Here is a 16,054-nt window from a genome sequence, read left to right on the forward strand (position 1 = left end):
ATTTTCTTCTCCAGATCCATGGCCTGTGTCTGCCACAGTACAGCTTTGATCTTTGGTGATAATCAGGCCACAGATCGTTTTTAAAATATATCATTTTGCCTATGTGTAAGTCACATAAGGACAGCAGTTATTAACCTGGGAAGATAATTTTCAAAAAAGGTTCGAAAAGTGTGATGAAGAAATGGCTGATTATTATTTATTTCTTTGCAAGTGATGGGACATCTTCTTTGGGAGAATGAACAGAAAGGCTAAGAGAACCCACAAAACAGAGAGATTAGACGGGTTGGAAAAGCAAAGGCCATGGTGAGAGGTTTTTGGCTTACCCCTAAAGGAGGCTACGTCCTTAGACAGAGACTAGTTTCACTTTTTAGGTTTTCAAGTCTCTTATTTTGTTACTTGTCCCCGAAGCAACTATGCAAAGCTCTGCTGGTTTCTTTCTTTCTTCCTTTCTTTCCTTTCTTTCTTTTCTCTCTTTCTCCCTTTCTTTCTTTCTTTCTTTCTCTCTCTCTTTCTTTTTTTTTTTACAGGGAAGCAAATTATAGTAGTTAGCATTTATTAGTGCTTAATGTGTGCTAGACTTTCTTTCTTTCACTGTCTCTCTCTCTTTCTTTCTTTCCTTTCTTCTTTCTTTCTTTCCCTCTCTTTCTTTTTTCCTTTCTTTCTTTCTCTCTCTCTCTTCTTCCCTTCTTCCCTCCCTCCCTCCCCCCTCCCTCCTTCTTTTCTCTCTTTCAAACACTTAACCCTTGTAACAAAATTTTTAGTGCACAACACTGTATTGTTAACTACAGAGCAGATCCCTAGAACATGTCTATGGATGGAAGAATGGATAAAGAAAAATGTGGTATACAGCATAATGTTATTTAGCCTTTAAAAAAAAGAAGGAAATCCTACCATTTGCAATAACATGGATGGAACTGGAGGACATCATGCTGAACGAAATAAGCCAGACACAGAAGGACAAATCTGCTTGAATCAACTTATATGACAAATCTGAAATAGTCAAACTCACAGAAGCAGAGTAGAATAGTGGTTACCAGGTGCTGGGGAGGGGGAAATGGGGAGCTGTTGTTCAAGGGGTATAAAGGTTCAGCTCTAGATGGCTAACATCATTTTGTGAGGAAGGAAAATTCTACTGTCCCAGTCTGGGTCTCAGTGTGCCTGTCCCCAAAATGAAGGGGTTGGATTACATGAGAGCAAAAGTGTTTTTTCTGTGACTTCCTTTGTGGGATGAGATTTCTTTTTGAGATTCACTCTATTTTTCCTTAATAAATCAATTTTCACAACCACACTTACTTTTTTTTTTTTTTTTTTTTTTCTTTTTGCGGTATGCGGGCCTCTCACTGTTGTGGCCTCTCCCGTTGCGGAGCACAGGCTCCGGACGCGCAGGCCCAGAGGCCATGGCTCACGGGCCCAGCCGCTCCGCGGCATATGGGATCCTCCCAGACCGGGGCACGAACCCGTATCCCCTGCATCGGCAGGCGGACTCTCAACCACTGCGCCACACTTACTTTTAAAAATTCCATATCAGGGAGTGTAATGCTTCTTCCCAGCCCCAGGTTTATCCATTATCTAGAACTTCTCTAACTTAATAAAACTATAGTAGTACATTCCTAGTACAGAAAATCTTCATTATTATCTTTTATTCTGCTCTGCATGGCAGGATTCCCTTCAGAAACTTTCTGGGGCTATTCTAACGAGGACTCAAAACTGAACAAAGCTTTATTCATCTGAAGCTAAGCCAAAGTTGACTTAGACTTGAAGTTTAAGTTGATGCAGTGATTAACTGGTTAGATGAAACAAACATTGAATAATACATATTTTAATGCTTAAAGACTGTAATTCATTTTAAACATCATATTATGCTTTATCTTTTTCTGGAAATTTTTAAGTGGCTTTTGAACATCAGAAATAAAATTTTGACCTCCATCATCTGTGATCAACAGACCCAAAGATGTTCATCTGTCAAACAGACTGTTGGGCGTTTCTTTTCAATGGTTGGGATGCAGTGCAGGCGGTCTAGATAATCAATGCAGCTACTCCATGATGCGTTATAATCCTGTGCTGCCCTGCTCAGGAAGCCCAAGACAACATTCAATGATTTAACTTAGGAGGCTTGGATTCTAGCCAAGCTTTATCATCAGCCAACTCAAAGACTGTCCAGAATCACATGTCTCCTCTGGGCTTGACTTAATCTGATCTGTAAAAACGTGATGGGACTTGGGGTGGATGTTGTAGTCTCACTGGTTCTCAAGAGGAAACAGAGAGGGGATAATTTGACTTTCCTAGGAGTTCTGGGAGTCGTGGAAGGCAGTTGGAAAGCCTGAGATGACATATGTTAAACTTTCCACATAGAGAAGAACTGTTTCAACCCAAATGCTCCTGAGTCCTTTCCCTTGGGAGAAACACCAGCAAATGAGTGCTCATGTTGTTTTTCTGGCATTAGTATTCTTTTATTTTTGGCTGGGCAAAGACATTTACAACACTTTATTTATAGCGCCCCAAGTGCTAGAAATCCTATAAATTGGTAGGAAAAGACAGTCCAATAGAAATGTGGATAAAAGAACATAAGTAGACGTTTCACAGAATGATAACTTTAGATGGCTAGTAGACATCTGAAAATTGGTTGAAAAAATGCAAATGAAAGCAAGAGTGGAATACTATTTTTTTTAACCCATGAGATTGAAAATTAAAATGTGTCATGCATCCCTATATTGCTGGTGAGTGAATTGCTGGAAATTGGTGTGGCAAATGGCATTGGTATTCTTAAGAAGACTGCTCTGGGGGCTTATTCTGTCTTTCCCTAGCAAGTTCACACGAATTCCCCTATTCTCATACTAGAGACACCTTTCTAGAAGTCACATCAAGAATACCCATCGGGCTTCCCTGGTGGCGCAGTGGTTGGGAGTCCGCCTGCCGATGCAGGGGACATGGGTTCGTGCCCCGTTCCGGGAAGATCCCACATGCCGCGGGGCGGCTGGGCCTGTGAGCCATGGCCGCTGAGCCTGCGCATCTGGAGCCTGTGCTCTGCAACGGGAGAGGCCACAGCAGTGAGAGGCCCGCGTACCGCAAAAAAAATAAAAAAGAATGCCCATCTATAAATTTCCCAGCTTTCCTTCTTCAGACTTCTCTGAAGTTATGTCAGGATTGCAAACATTTTTTTCTCTAATCATGTGGTTATCAAGCATGTAAACTTGCTTCACTCTCTGGTCATTTTCATTTCCAGAGTCTGATGAACTGACTCTGGGTTCCTTTTTCTTCCCCCCGGAAGAAAAGGTCATGGGAAGCATCTTCCTTCTGAGTTGGAGGGCTCCTCACCACGCTAAAATGCCTTTATTTTCACAATCCTTTTCAGTGATTCTTTGTTCCATGAAGCCTCCTCTTGACAGTCTGCCCAAGGGGCTTAGGATGAGGTTTGAGGAGAGTGGATGGGAGATTGAAGGGCTGGGGTGCAAGGTATTGAGCCAGGCTTTCTTGTTCAGCTTCCTCCTCCTTAACCCCTTATCCTTCCACGAAGGTGGACATGGCCCTTCTCAGTAACTTCCAACCAGTGTTTACCAGTTTGAGGAAGTAAGGCACAAACCAAGGGAAATAAAACTTGCTGAATCTATCAATATCCACCCTTGACAACATCCTGAGAGAAGTTTTGCTACTTCTGTTGATCCCTTCCCCCTCCCCCTAGTGGCTTCTCCCCTTGCCATTCCCCTTCTGCACACCCAGTGTTTCCTCTGTATTTCTTCACGCTCAGAGCCTCCTCTGGAACATGGTCTTGCTGGTTCTTTCAGTCAGCGTTTATACCTCACATATTCCCAGGCTCTATTCGCTATTAAATGTTCCATCTTAAAAGTTCAGGGCCGCAAGGTAACTCTGCAGTGATCTGAAACCGCGACCTCATTTGACAGATCAGATCAAGGCTGTCCATATAAATATAAAGTGAGTCACAATGGTAATTTTAAATTTTCTAATAGCCACATTAAAAAAATACAGTAAAAAGAAATAAGTGAAATTAATTATATATTTTAATCAACTCAATACTTCGGGAATAGTATCATTTCAATGTGAATTCAATATCAAATGTATTGAGATACTCATATTCTTTTTCTCATTTTAAGTATCTGAAATTGAGTATTTTATACTCAATTTTATTATTGAGTATTTTATATTTACAGCATACTTCAGTGAGGGCTAACTGCATTTCTGGGGCAGAGTTGTCAACTGTGGCTAATGGCCACCCCTGAGATGGCACAGGATTATAGCAACAAAGTTTAGGGGGAGCAAATGACTTACTTAAGGTCATAAACTAGTTGACAACAGAGCCAGTCTTTTCATCTCTGCTCTGATGCTTTTCTTGAAACAATGTCTGATTCTGACAGTGATGATCCTTAGGATGTGCCTTGAAGTGGAAAATGGATTATATGAATCTAGAATGATTTGGTGGTGAAAATCTATAGTGGTTTTAGTGTAAGGCTAAAAAGAAGGTTATACATTTTAGTAGCTTCTGTTTTATGACATTATTCTTATAAGAGAAAGATTGTGACCAGAAAATTTTATTTCCAGTGATATTGATGGACAAAAGAAGTCAATTTGAATAGCAGTGTGAATATCTGTCTTCTTTCAGATCTGTTTTGTTAGTCTATTATCTATGTCAATGTCTAAGTACTAGGAAATTACTGCTTATTTCCATGAAAATCTATCCAAATGTACATTTTAACAGTGGCTTGTATGTGGGGGGAGATCACTGTAGCTTCTCCATCTATGCTTAATGACCAAGCCTCAGGGCTTGGCTCTGGCTTTGCTTTTTTGTTTTCTTTTTGCCGTGCCGTGTGATACATGGGATCTTAGTTCCCTGACTAGGGATCAAACCCATGGCCCCTGCACTGGGAGTGTGGAGTCTTAACCACTAGACCACCAGGGAAGTCCTGGGCTCTGGCTTTAAAACTCCCATTATATTAAGCCTGTTTCAGGACTACCTGTGCATGTGGGACTCCATAGATAAAGCCTTGGGGGTCTAAAAGTTCCACACCTAATCCTGAAGTATGAAATTTGATTCAGGCCAAAATAAACATTCCCAAAATCTAAATTGCATTATATTCAAAGTGATTAGGAATCACAGTGAACTAATGTCTCTGGTACGTGGCTTGAAATCCTCACTCTTACTTGCCATATGCTCTTGAGGATATCACTTTCTTTAGTATCGGTGCCCTTTATAAATGGCAAGGAATGATATCTACCCTACTTACTATGTAGGACTTCATTTTCTAAGGTGTGTTTTAGACCTAGGGGATGCACTATCAAAAAAGAGATTCTGTGGTCAACTGAACTTGAGAAATTCTGAGTACTCTTAGAGATTCAAAATGTGTAACAGTATTTTAAAGATCTGGGTAGTCTTGCAGACAAACAATTTTTTTAATTTAACTTAACATTTCCTAAATGTTTTTAAGCCGGAAATTATTTGATCTTTTTCTCACCCACCACCTAGTCCATGGAACATGCTTAGAGATATGTTGTCATGGAGGATTTTAAAGGCAAAGTGGACAAAGATATATGAAAGATATTTAGATGTCTAATAATCATTTCTCAAGCATAAGTTGTTAAAACACACATTTAAGAGCATCTTCCTGTCCCAATATGTACCTACAGATTCCCCAACACTGCACTTTCTCCTGGAAACACACAAAGTTTAATATTACCACCTATTTGCTCACCTTCTCTTGACATCAATTAAACAACAAACGTAATACGGTAAGAAAATTCTGGCCACACAAAAAGCCAGATTTCAAGATTCTGAAACCATCACATTCTTGAGTATTTCACCCCATACTCCCCTCTTTCTCTCTCCCTCCTCTCCTGTATCTTCCACTTTCTCCATCTTCTCTTCCTCCCCCCACTTCCCTTTTCCCTTTTTCTTCACTCTCTCTGATGACCCAACATAGCCTTTTGGTCTAGATCAACTAAGTTTTATGAGCCCTTAGTTATTGAGAAGAGTGCTATGCTAATTCTGGGATCAAAAAGAGGTATGACCTAGACATTGGTCTCAAAACTCTTACTTTCTGGTAAAGAAGATATACATGTAAAACATGACTCTAGCTGAGTGTGACCCATGTAATCAATGGGATTATCTCTAAGGTACAGGAAGTAGCCTTGACATTGGAGGGGCTGACCTTGCTGGGAAAGTTGGAAAGGACCTTGTTCATTGAATGCTTCACAAAGCAGGGGATGTCTGAGCAAGTGTGTCAGCAGTTCCTAGGCAGTCAAGGATAGGAAGGTGGATCCAGTAGAGAGAGCAGAGTGTGGGAAGCCACTGAGGCATGAAAGAACAAGGTGTACACTGGACATGCAAACCATCCAGGTAATTCATGGAACTATGGAGAGAGGCAAGCTAAGGTTACATCATGAGGGGCCTTGTATCCCTACCACCCTTTGGTGAGTGGCCTTCTAACATTTTTAAACCTTGAAACTCCTTGACATTTTATCTGGAAGCCCAGAATTTGCTTGGCAGTTGGTCTAGCGGAAACAAGGCAAAGGAGCTTGTACAGGGTACCGTTTGAAAGCCATTGCAATGAAACATGGTCATATTTGTGTTTTCTAGCAGAAACTTAGTAAGTTTTTGTTAGAGAATGAAAGTTTTCCCAAACCAGGGAAAAGGAAAGGGGCAAAGGAAAACATTCACTTTCTCGGATGCTATTTTAGATGAAAGGCCAGGATGCATCTTTCTGTTCAGTCACACACGGAAGCAGCTTTCAAGAAAAAGAAGTGCTGATGTACATTAGCTCACTCTGTTAAGTGTGCTGGAACATACTTTAAAAACAGTTTAGAACTAAAATCGTATGCATTGATGTCTTCTATTCCTTTGAGGACTTTTAGTGGCAGACGAGTCTGAACTGTGTTTATTCACGTGGGAGCAAAATTATCTTTGATTACCAAGTGCTTTCTGCTTCTGTGAAAGCTATAATAAACCACTGCCGGGTCCATTGGGGTAGGTGTGGGCTTGTGAAATCAAAGATGGGGAGGGTTTGGGTGAAAGGAAATTTCTTACGAACATTATAAAAATTGGTTTGAACTTGAAAGCGTTAGAGAGAGAAAGCTCTGGGTTACTTTTACTGACATCCCTGGGTTGGCATCCCTCAAGAGACAGTGCCATACTTACATGGGTGTCTTCCGCCAACCTCCACCTGATGTGAAGCGTCGTTACATCTTTAGCTCCGCTCACGGCAATGCCAGAGGCAAACACAGAAGCATATTCTGACCTGGCTTTGTCAGTTTTTTAATCCATATCTTGGCTCTTTTGTTGTATATAAACAGAAATGCAGAACTGAAGCCTTGGTATGTTTTGCCTGTTTCATTTTTAAATTCCTTTTCATTTTTTTACAGAGTAATTCATCTTCACTATGGGTTAGCTTAAACAACCTATATACAAAGAGAAGAAATTAAAATCTACTGGTAATAACAACTCTAGAAATAACTACTATCAGCATTTTCCAGTATATCTTTATATCTTCCTAGATTTTTCCCCCACATTTGTATTACAGTGTTTCTTTGAAAAACGAGATCATGTGGCACAAATTGTTTTGTTACCCACTTTCCTCATTTTAAATACATCAGAAGCAAAAATAATTTTAAAGTCAATGTAGTTCGTTCTACGACATCGCTTTTATGTGGATGCGTGCTATTTGTTTATAAAGGGAGACCCCAATTTATTTAAACAAACTCTTACTTGTAGACATTTGGCTTCCGTGCTTGCCCTATTATAACAGTGCTAGGAAACATCCTTCTAGCCAAATTTTGCCTTCATTTACCCTTGTCTCCTTAGCATAATCTACTCAAGTGGGATTTCTGGTTCAAAGGCTCTGTATACTGTCAACGCTGTTGGCATGCTTTATAAAACTGTCCTCAGGAATGAAGGTTATTCTTGTTTATATTCCAAATGTGAATGTATGAGGGCACTTATTTCCAATCAACATTACCAGTTCCAGTAAATATTGTTTGGGTCAGTTTAATACCATTTTAAATTTCTGGGTCTCCCTACTTCTCCCACCTGTTGGGTCTAATAGAACATGCTCTCCAAAGGATGGGGTGAGAAGTCAAAGAGATACAAGAAGGGCTGTGAAGGAGGGGCTCAGTGATGTGTTCACAGTTGATTTAAGTTCAGCTTGAAGACTCACCTCAGAGAAATAGTTCACTGATGGGCTTAACGTTTGAACTGTAGAAGCTGCAACATGAGGAGGAGGTTATTTACAACCAAGGTGATTCTCTGCATCCCGAGAGAGGTCCTTCATCAGGTAGAGAGAAACGGATGCCTCCGGAACTCTGAAAGTCAGTTGGAAGAAATGCAAGTCAGAGGGGCTTGAGAAGTGGTGCAGGGAATCCAAAAGGGTGGACAACTTAAAAGTAAACCTAATCATTGGCCAAAGCTTGGAAATACAAAAAAGAGAAAAACGATCCCCTGTTGGGCTTTTTTCACTGAACTACATTTTGGCATTGTGCCATTGCCCTGTCTGGAGCGCTGCTTATTTTTTTCTGGATTGAAAAGAAGTAGGCCGTGATGGTGAACCATGTTGGGTGTGGAGAGGCTGAATTCTGGCCCTGCCATGTGCCAGCTCATCGAGTCTGAGTTATTCTCTAAACTGTTTCCAGGTCTATGAGGAATGATGATGATACAGTGTAGGGCTGTGTGAGGATTAGATGAGATAGTTTGCAGGAGTCAGCACAGAGCCTGGAATTAGTAACCCTCCCTCCACTGTAGCTGTTATGTTTACTTTGCCACTGTGTCTTCAACTCACACAGAGGCTGCTTGGATTCCCTGAAGGTGACTCGCTGGGTCACAGAGGGCAACAAACTTTGCCCCACTATTTACCACCTTCCACAGTGTCCCGATGAGCAGAGAACATGGGAGAACTTTCTTTCCTGTTTTCTTAAATGGAATCATTTTGCTTTATTTTCCTGCGAATGCTTCATTATGTCCTCAAAATGAAGCAGAAGCCACATCATCTACTGTGTCTCCCTCTCTGTGTTGGTGGCTAGAAAGCTTAGGGGTGAATGTGTGGTCGATCTCTGTCTACTGTGTAGGGCTTCACGGAATTCATTCCACATACCAGCCACCCTGCTGGCTATAGCTTATCTTTCTTATATTTATTCCTCATCTGCTTACATTTTCTCAAATTTTATTTTATCTTGTATGTATGCTGTAAACAACTTTAAGTTACTTTCAGAACAAGGCAGGGTAGAACGAAAGAAATAAAAGTAAAGGAAAATAAAGCTCATCACTGGGGTACCCACTCTGAGGTAAATCCTGTTTATATATTGTAACTTTCTTCCTTTCCCCTTCCTTCTCATTGTCTCTATGTCCACCTATCCATCTAGCTTACCTTCAGGCAGGCAGTATGTGATTTTCACACAGCCTTAATCCATAAACAGTTTCTTTTTTTTTTAATTTTTAATTTAATTTAATTTTTTTTGCGGTACGCGGGCCTCTCACTGTTGTGGCCTCTCCCGTTGCGGAGCACAGGCTCCGGATGCACAGGCCCAGCGGCCATGGCTCATGGGCCCAGCCGCTCTGCGGCATGTGGGATCTTCCCAGACCGGGGCACGAACCCGTGTCCCCTGCATTGGCAGGCGGACTCTCAACCACTGCGCCACCAGGGAAGCCCATAAACAGTTTCTTTCATCATAAAAAGTTCATTGCAAAATGACTTTTAATGGCCGTCTAGACCTCTATCATATAGATAAGCCACAGTTTAATTAATGAATTAATTAATTAAAAAAAATTTTTTGCGGTACACGGGCCTCTCACTGTTGTGGCCTCTCCCGCTGCAGAGCACAGGCTCCAGATGCACAGGCTCAGCGGCCATGGCTCATGGGCCCAGCCGCTCCGCGGCGTGTGGGATCCTCCCAGACCGGGGCACGAACCCGCGTCCCCTGCATCAGCAGGCAGACTCTCAACCACTGCGCCACCAGGGAAGCCCCGCCACAGTTTATTAATTATTCTTCTGTCGTTAAAAACTAGGTTTTCTTCCCTTTGCTTCCTAACATTTATCTTTATAACTGTGATCACCGTCATTCTTTATACAGTTTTGCGTAACCCTTACTTTTGTTTGTTATAAGACCTTCATATACATTCCTGGCGATCATCTTCTTCCTATTCAAAGAAATGAAATTAAAGCATATAATCATCTGTGCCTATACAGCAGAGTTAGGAGCCAGGAGAGTGGTATTCCTGCATCAGCAAGGAAGCAAGTCTATGAAACATGGAATGAAAGTATCTTCTCCCTTTGGCACGGCACAGAGCTTCTCCAGGGAACTTGTTGAGGAACACAGATTAGGTTTAGGGATGAATCCTTGCTACACGGTACTTGCCCTTCCTCAGACTTCCAGATGCCGTCCCTGACGATTTCATCTAGGACGGGGGAGAGAAGCCTCGCTGGGCATGGCTTCTGGTGGGCCTGGGGCTCAGAGACTTCATCAGACCTTCTTCAAAGACCTGATCCCTCCTTACCTGGTTTTCAGCCAAAGCTAGAATCTGACATCCCCAGATATTTCTAAGGTTTTGAGCTGGGTATTTTCCGCATTCAGTTGGGCAAAGTCTGAAGGGCATTTTTAAACAGAGGATCTTTGAGTTTTCAGCTTTTATCTTTCATTAAAGATAAGGAGCGACAGTTTAAATTCCTCTGCCTCAGAGGTCCCTGCCTGTAGCTTCCATGCCTTGTGACCTGCCTCTGTGATTATGGGAGAATGTTCCATCTGCAGCTACTGACCATACTTGTCCCTCAGTGTCTGTGGAGCATTGGTTTCAGGAATCCCCGAGGATCCCAAAATCTGTGGATGCTCAAGTCCCTTATATAAAATGGTGTAGCATCTGTGGGTACAGAGGACCACCTGTATTTTGTTTCCCACCTGCTGCTGAAGTCAGACTCAGGTCTCCTTCAGAAACTACCATGTTGTCTGCACAGATCCTTCTGGTGGTGATGAGATCTGTGTGGACAAACACAGCCCTTGCTTGTGCTGTTTTCCAAGAAGCAGGTCTGAGTGGACCCAAGACTGGTGTGCTTATGAGTGATGCCACCTTGAACACCAGATATGACCTCAGTTTTCATGTCTGTGACAAGCAAAATACTCCTTCCTCGTGGTGGTGTGGTGAAGACTGAGATATATGTGGCTGAAGGAGACATTGTTTGTGAACATGGCTATCGCTTGACCAATGCCTCTTTTACCATAATTATTCGATTTTGATTCAAGTGTTTGACCTGGGCACACCTGGGAGGCGTCTCCAGGAGAGCAAATAATGACCAAGCACTTGGTCTGGGCTGTGACCAGCCCCAGGGCCTTCTCAACAAGCTGACAAGGCAGATACTATCATCATCCCCGTGTCCATCGAGAAGTTACGAGACCCATCCAGGTTTAGAGCTAGAAAGAAACAAAGCCGCGGTTGGAACTTAGGCAGTCTGGTTGTAGAACCTGTTCTCTTGTCTACCCCACTGTACTGCCCCAAACCCAACAAATGGTTAAGAACATGTTTCTCTTTAAAGATGCACTGAAGCCCCGAGTGCAGTTGGCCGTGGGTAACCCCTGGCCTGGTATCGCAACCCACTGCCAGCCCGTATCTTCCCCTTCCCTCCCTCCTGGTCACAGTCCCATCCTGGATGGCATTCCTGTGCCACCAGCTCCATTTATTCCTGACACAGTATAAGCGGGGACCCATGAACATGTGGTACCACCAAGGTGTTTACTTCTCAGTAGAGCCTGGCCCCAGGACACCCAAGGGAATCAACCCCTCATGTTCCAAAGAAGGGGGGGCCGTGACCCAGCACATGGGCTATGTAAACTGAGTCTTGTTCCATGCAGGAAAATCCTGTGTGGATCCTTCCAGAAGAGACTGTCAAACTTTTATTTTTTAAATCTTCAATCATGCCATATTGTAATGGGTACACAGCGCTTTTACTTGGCATCCGTTATGAGTTGGGTTTGAAACAATTCAGGATTAAACCAGCAGGGATGATTACTGATCTCTCCATCCCTTTGGGGCAACTCTACCAACAGGGGACAGGTTCCATTCTGTTCCAGTTTGTGTTGCTGTTTATGCCCATCCGGCACAGAAAGTGGCTCCATTAGCTAATACAGCGTTACCATATTTGTCATGGAAATCAGGTGCCTGCTGCCGGTGGCTCTGCCTTGCCATTGTTTGCTGAATGCTCTGAACTCAGAGGCAACTTAGTGCATTTTTGGCCACAGAGGAAACATTGTGGAGCTGAAGACAGCAGTGCAGCAACGGCAGCTGCTAGTTTTTTGCACCTTCACGTCAAGTACCCTTGCAAAGAGTTCTGAAAACGAGACTGTCAGACTGTTTGCTAAACTTCCAATTAGAGGCTAACTTTTATCCCACAAAACTTTTGAACTTACATAGCAGTGTTTAGTTCACAAAGCGTCTTCCTCACTTCTCCCTGTGGGGTCGCCACAGAAAGTTCATGAGGGAGGCCAGCAGATTTTTCCCTCTGTCCCCGGCTCTCTCTCTCTTCCCCACTCTTTGCTTTATTGAGTTCCTACACTGGGCTAAGTTTTGAGAATTAAAACACAAAAGACAAATCTTTCCCACTTTCCTGTTGAGTTCTCACAGGTTGTAAGTAGAGCTGTGCTTTAGAACTTGAGTCTCCCAATGGCCAAGCCGGGACACACTCTCCACTCAAGATGCCTTTCCAAACGGTAACCAAACTCTGCTTTCAGCCTTGAGTCCTGAGCTCATAGGAGCCTCTTATCGGGATGCTGGGCTCTAGGTCTGACCTTCTGTGTCCCTAGGGAATGGCTCAGAGCAAATTAACTTGCATCTGATCAAAATTTTCTGAGGTCATAGTTAAGACTGACAGTCGCTGGTGGTGCCAAAGTCACTTTAAAAAAAAAAAAAGTTTTATTTTATATTGGAGTATAGTTGATTAACAATGTTATGTTAGTTTCAGGTGTATAGCAAAGTCACTTCTTGCAGAAACAGGAATGGCTAAAGTCAAGACCGGTGTGTCCTTCTGGTGCCTTTAAAATAGGACAAATCTCCTATAAGCATAATTAATCCATTCATCCTTTAATTAATTTGTTCGTTCTGAAACAGGGATGCCCCCAGCATCGTAATGGAGTGTGCTTGCTGTGACCATTCTGTCTCTAGAATACAAATGCTCACTCTCTCCCCTGTCCCCATCACACCAGCCATCAATAACGAGTAAAAGCCCTGACAAGTATTCAGTCCTCCCCTATAGAATCTTCCTCCTCCCGGTACTGGGTCTTGCAGCCAAGGGTGGAAGGAGAGGACTGTTCATTTCCGGTTGGCAAAAGAGGTGCTGGTGGCTGAGAAGGAGTTGACCTTGGTGAGTTGCATCCATGCACAGTAACTGGTCCAAGTACCCCTCCTACAGTGGCTGCAGACCCAGGACGTTGTCGTCATTTTCTGCTGCAGTGAGTCTTCAGTTTAGGGCTGCCCACTCCCCACTGCTGTGCTTAGGGGAGAGGGCATTGATTGAAAGGGCACTCAGCAAAGACTTGGGCCGAGGCAGGCCAGTGGTGATATGGGACGTCAGGAATGCTGGGTCGCAAGGAGGCGGGCAGCGAGCAGGTCTCTCCAGCAGAAGCCTTGAGCTATCAGGAGGAGAGGCTCTACAGGCTGACCCAGGTCAGAGACTGGGTCCACTGCTGGTGCTCCTATGCTGGTCTCTCAGGTCAGAATACGGACAGTTTTAGCTCGACCCGTTAACTGTGAGCTTTCAAGCATTGCTACCTCCTCCAGTGTCGGAGCCAAGACACGTTCAAGCCTTCGTTGCTTTAGGAACCCAGATCCACCCCTTCCTTTCCCTTACTGGGGATGAGCTTTTCTCTTTAAAACTTTAAAACATAAAGGGTCCCATCAGATCGTCTCGCTCAAGAGGATGGTCCTACTGGTCACCCTTCTGAGTAGAGGCCACCCAAGGGGTTCCACAGTGATTCTCGTTCCTGCCAATATTGTGACATGATTCGTCATATTCTCTTGAAAAAGAAGGAAAAGAAACACTATGCCCACAGATAATCTGCCACTGTCCATCTATTCATTCATTTATGGGGCAAACCCCAAGGGCCTTGTCAAAAAACCATGGATATTCCAGACCTGGGCCCAGTGATGAACTTGGTCTTTTTCACATTTCTCACATTCCCCAGGATCTGCCTGGCTTCTGGCACCTGGACTTTGTTTCCTTTTATTGGCTGGAGCGCACTTCTCAGGGTTGGTGGCTGAAGTGAGTTTCTTCAGCTTGATGCTGGGCGCCCTTAGGACACAGCTTGTACTTGACTTCTTGGCCCTTTGCCCTCCTGGTTCCTCTGGGAATCTCCTCTGCATCCCTGGAGGCTTGAACTTCACTCGGGCTAGCCAGGCCTCCCTCAGCATCCCGGAAGCGGCACTGCTTATTGTGCCTTCTGTGAGAAACTGTTCAGAGCCTGATAAACCCTGGGCAACACACTTTCTGACTTAGTTTATTTCTAAAGTGTGTCTTTTTTTTTTTTTTTTTTTTTGCAGTACGCGAGCCTCTCACTGTTGTGGCCTCTCCCGCCATGGAGCACAGGCTCCGGACGTGCAGGCTCAGCGGCCGTGGCTCACGGGCCCAGCCGCTCCGCGGCATGTGGGATCTTCCCGGACCGGGGCACGAACCCGTGTCCCCTGCATCGGCAGGCGGACTCTCAACCACTGCGCCACCAGGGAAGCCCTAAAGTGTGTCTTTTGAAGTCATCTTTTCCTGAGGGATGGGGCTGGGGGTTAGCCCACCTTGTTGGTAGATTATGAAAGATAAGTGGCACTTGAGTCCCTTTGAAAAACGAGGACTCTCCCTTCTTTCCTTTCATCCCTGCCCCCAGCACTGCCCAGTGTCCACAAAGCCCTTGATCCCAGACGGCTCAATGAACCATGAACCATAAAATAGAAAGAATTTCTCTTAACAAAAATGAATCCTTGCAATGACTAATTTGAAAGAGCACTAATTTACCATGAGGGCTGCTTCTTTGAGACCTGTCTTGGTCACCAGCTCGCTAGGAGACCTGCACAGTCATTAACCTCTGGGACCCTCTTGTCCACCCTTCATAAACAGAGGACACAGCATGAGTATTCTAAAGGGATGTGCATGATAAAGGATCAAACACGAACGGATAACCAGACCTCTGATTATATACAATTTCGTTTTTACTATATGGATAGACCTTGATATTTAGAGAGTAACAGAATTATGTTGCTCTCTGTATAGCCATTTGAAGTTAATCAGGCAGTGAATCTTAATTACCTACATTAGTTTAGCCTTAAAGTAAAATGAAGCCATTTCCACACATTGTCTTTCAATCTGCCATTAACAGCAGAGAGAGCCAAATATTCATACACTTGGTCAGCGACCACTGACTCCAGGGTGCTTTAATTCACGGCTGTATTTGCATCTCCGGCTAACAGAGTTTCCAGTTCAGAATAAGCCTCAACATTCTCTCTTGAAATAAGATTGAGAAGAATAAGGACTCAGTAGCACGGAGCACCCCACTCCGGCACAACATGTGAAATGGCAGCTCTTAAAAACCTATCCTGGGCTTCCCTGGTGGCGCAGTGGTTGAGAGTCCGCCTGCCGATGCGGGGGACACGGGTTCGTGCCCCGGTCCGGGAAGATCCCACATGCCGCGGAGAGGCTGGGCCCGTGAGCCACGGCCGCTGAGCCTGCGCGTCCGGAGCCTGTGCTCCACAACGGGAGAGACCGCGACAGTGAGAGGCCCGCGTACCACAAAAAAAAAAACCCAAAAACCTTTCCTCAGGCTATGAAACAGCTCTGAGTCCATCACTTTCCTCTTCCTCAACTCTTAGAATCTTGCATGTGCAAATATCTCAGCCTGAAATGGCTGCCAGAGTAGGGAAATATTTGGGAGTAAGGTCCTCCTTATTAGAATAGGATGCTTTACAGTATCTGGATTTGGATGGAGAATTTCATATACCCCTTCTCCACTACATAGAGCCAAAGAATTTTAGGGACCACCTAATTCATCTCCTCATCAGGTCCATTTTGCTGATAGGAAAACTGAGTCTCGGTGG

At 43.9% G+C, this 16,054-nt stretch overlaps 1 pseudogene across 1 annotated transcript; it reads right to left on the reverse strand.

Moving 5' to 3' along the window:
• Positions 1-11,989: 11,989 nt before the first annotated feature.
• Positions 11,990-12,231, reverse strand: LOC308627659 (cytochrome c oxidase subunit 7B, mitochondrial-like; annotated as a pseudogene). The gene has a single exon. The product of its transcript is annotated as a cytochrome c oxidase subunit 7B, mitochondrial-like (transcript).
• Between the last annotated feature and the right edge of the window lie 3,823 nt (positions 12,232-16,054).

The sequence above is a fragment of the Mesoplodon bidens genome, assembly GCF_964165515.1.
Source record: "Mesoplodon bidens genome assembly, chromosome: 14".
Taxonomy (NCBI): domain Eukaryota; kingdom Metazoa; phylum Chordata; class Mammalia; order Artiodactyla; family Ziphiidae; genus Mesoplodon; species Mesoplodon bidens.